Here is a 3,751-nt window from a genome sequence, read left to right as displayed (position 1 = left end):
TATTGGTGAGGATCATATAAGGACACCTGGAATTTTAAGTTGTTCTTATCTGAACAGATTGTGGTCTTTTTTTAGTTTCCTTTAAAAAAAATCTTCTTAAGAGGTGGTAAACACACCCACATGCCCTGTGTTGGTGGCAGCAGATGGGAGTGAATAACTGATGGGACAAAACATGTTATGAAACTTTGTGTAAGAGGAGACAAACTTCTGAGTGGTCACACGGAACAAGTCAATAACATTTTTTCTTATATACTGTTTATAAATCTGATCTCCTCCCCCTGATTCTGCTTTTGCCACATCTACCTTCCTTGGGATCTGAGAAAACCTGTAAAAAGATTAAAGGTCATGACTAGGGCCTTATCCAATTAATGGTCCGTTTTGGTCAATTTCATGGTCATAAGATTTTAAAAATCACACATTTCATGATTTCAGCTATTTAAATCTGAAATTTCAAGGTGTTGTAATTGTAGGTGTCCTGACCCAAAAAGGAGTTGTGGGGGGAGGGGGTTGCAAGGTTATTGTTGGGAAGGGGGTTGCGGTATTGCTAATCTTACTTCTGTACTGCTCCTGACTGTGGTGCTGTCTTCAGAGCTGAACAGCTGGAGAGCGGTAGCTGCAGGCGAGGAGCCCAGCTCTGAAGGCAGAGCCACCGCCAGCAGCAGTGCTCAAGTATGGATGGCAGGGTATGATATTGCTACCCTTTCTTCTGCGCTGTTGCCTGCAGATCTGGGCCCTCAATCAGCAGCCACCACTCTCTGGCCACCCAGCTCTGAAGGCAGTAGTGCAGAAGTAAGGGTGGCATGGTATGGTATTGCTACCCTTACTTCTGTGCCGCTGCTGGCAGGGTGCCACTTTCAGAGCAGGGCACCCGGCCAACAGCCTCCAGTCACTGCTCTGTGGCCACCCAGATCTGAAGGCAGCGTAGAAGTAAGGGTGGCAATACCGTGGCCCCCCCTAAAATAACCTGGCAACCCCCTTGCAACTTCCTTTTGTGTCAGAACCCCCAATTTGAGAAATGCTGGTCTCTCCCGTGAAATCTGTGTATTATAGGGTTAAAGCACACAAAAGACCAGATTTCAAGGTCTGTGATGCGTTTTTCATGGCTGTGAATTTGGTAGGGCCTTAGTCATAAGCATAAACTGAATTACAGAAACTTTTAATTGCTCTAGATGTCTGCACCTGGCATATCTAAATCCAGTGGTCTTGCCCAAACAATTAACTCCTGAATCATTAAAACGGCTGGTACCAAATTAGGCTATTATAATCTACTCAGCAGTAACTGATACAGTTTTGGAATGACTTTACTCCGATACATCATCATCTCTGCCAGTCTTTGAAATGTACCTTTTTCTTGCTGTGTTCCATTTTAAAAAAAAAGCATTAGATATTTTGGCTCAGGACTGATGATGTTCACATAGTATATGGCTGACACAGGTGATTTCCCTAAACCTAATTTGAATCTCTTTCCCCCAGACATGCTCTAATACTTGCAATCTGCTTTGTGCCATTCTTTCCCCATATTAGTAAGTTATATAGAGCTACTTTAACACCCTCTGAGTTAATGAATATCTGAGAGATATTTTGATTTTATATATGAAGAAGGTGGGTAAATAATTTTTTTCTATATGAAAAATGTAGATGAAAATGAAAGACAATGAAAAATTTCAGTGTTCTTACCTTTTCAGTTTGATCAGATGCTTGCAAATGTACATTGCTTGCTTCCTCAGTTCTGCATCTCAGTTGCTTGTGGAAGATTTAAAATCAAGGGGTGAAATCCTGGTCCCATTGAAGTCAAATGTGAACTTCAGTGGAGCCAGAAATTCATCACACATCTTTATCATTGTTCTTTCTGTTTTACTGGTTATGTCTCCTTCAGGTCTATCATTAATCGGTCTGAGAACTGTACAAAAAAAACTGCAAAGGGTTGCTTTGTGTCTTAACTGAGTTTTATAGTGGCTTTCTGGTTTGTTCATCTTCTGATTTCTTCTGGCACTATATTTTTGCTGATACTGTTCAAATTTTAGCATTCAATTAGTTTTCACTGGGTCCACGTGGAAGGAACCATACATCTGTAGTGCATTATCCCTGTAAGATGCAGCACTGCTGAGATTCCTGTCTTTTCTGGTTATTGGACTGAATCCACTAGCTCAGATAAATACATTTCAGCCTGATCAGGCAGCCTTTCCACTTTTCAATAACATTGCCTTCATAATTAGGTGCACTTGGAGGCTCCAGGAAATTCATTTTCGCTTGTTTAAGCAACTGTCACTTCCACTGACCTCTTAGATGTCTGCGTCTTTTCCCTAGTTGATTCAGACTGTACTTTTTGTGAAAATTTTTTTTGTTCCTATAACAATTTGCATACTTGTCTACACTTACCAGGGGATCGATGAACGGCGATCGATGCATCGGCGGTCGATTTAGCGGGTCTTCACTAGACCCGCTAAATCGACCACAGATCGCTTTCCCGTCAACTCCTGTACTCCATCAGATTGAGAAGAGTAGGGAGAGTCGACAAGAGAGTGTCTCCCGTCGACACCGCGTAGTGTGGACCCTGCGGTAAGTAGATCTAAGCTACGTCGATTTGAGTTATGCTATTAACGTAACTCAAATTGCATAGCTTAGATCAAATTTCCCCTGTAGTGTAGACAAGAGCTAAGTTCCTCTGGGGGGAGTAAAAGAAGATGTACTCATTTTCTACTGTATTTTTTCTATATACAATGAAAGACCTGACCAGCATTGCCGTTGTTCAAGATGGCTTAAGTTTACACCATCTGAATTATTTGCAAGCCTCATTACTGACACTAAATTCTTAGGAGCTCAGATTTTTGCCTTGGAAATGTGTGATGCCCTTTCTTTCTTGGGGGGGAAAACTGCATTGTGAGACGCATGCACACAGCGAGCTGGTCTTGGATTGACATATTAGTAATAATTTAGTAATAATTAGTATCTTTCCTAGACCTGAAAAAGAGCTCTTGTGGCTGAAAAGCTTGTCTCTCTCACCAACAGAAGTTGCTCCAATAACAGATATTACCTCACCCACCTTGTCTCTCTAATATTCTGGGACCGACAGAGCTACAATTACACTGCATACATTATTACAGGGGCGGGCAAACTTTTTGGCCTGAGGGGCCGCATCAGGTTTCTGAAATTGTATGGAGGGCCAGTTAGGGGAGGCTGCCTCCCCAGACAGCCAGGCATGGCCCGGCCCCCACCCCCTATCTGACCCCCTTTGCTTCTCATCCCCTGATGGCCCCCCCAGACTCCTGCCCCATCCAACACCCCCTGTTCCCTGATGGCCCCCCGGGACCCCTGTCCCATTCAACCACCCCTTCTTCCCTGTCCTCTGACCACTCCCGGACTCCCCGCCCCTAACTGCCCCCTGCTGCCCCATCCAACCCCCCATCTTCCTGACTGCTCCCCTGGGACCTCTGCCCCATCCAACCCCCCCTTTTCCCTAACTGCCCATCACCCCTAACTGCCCACCACCGCCCCATCCAACTCCCCCTCTCCTTCCTGACTGCCCCTCCCAGGACCCTGCCCCATTCACCCCCCCCCATTCCCTGTTCTCTGACCACCCCCGGAACCCCCGCCCCTGACTGCCCCCCGCCGCCCCATTCAATCCTCCTCTCCTTCCTGACTGCTCCCCAGGGACCCCTGCCCCAATTCAACCCCCCTGTTCCCCGCCCTCTGACTGCCCTGACCCCTATCAACACCCCCAGCCCCTGACCACCCCCCCAACTCCCCTGCC

The 3,751-nt window shown here is 45.9% G+C and overlaps 1 long non-coding RNA gene across 1 annotated transcript; it reads left to right on the top strand.

The window, feature by feature from the left end:
- Window positions 1–612: 612 nt before the first annotated feature.
- On the top strand, window positions 613–952 carry LOC122458426. The gene is made up of 2 exons (XR_006278474.1): window positions 613–669; window positions 783–952. It is a non-coding gene; the product is annotated as an uncharacterized LOC122458426 (long non-coding RNA).
- The last annotated feature ends 2,799 nt before the right edge of the window (window positions 953–3,751 follow it).

This window comes from Dermochelys coriacea, chromosome 2, assembly GCF_009764565.3.
Source record: "Dermochelys coriacea isolate rDerCor1 chromosome 2, rDerCor1.pri.v4, whole genome shotgun sequence".
Lineage (NCBI taxonomy): Eukaryota > Metazoa > Chordata > Testudines > Dermochelyidae > Dermochelys > Dermochelys coriacea.
The sequence above is the reverse complement of the archived record's forward strand: the minus strand, read 5'-3'. Positions and strand labels throughout refer to the sequence as shown.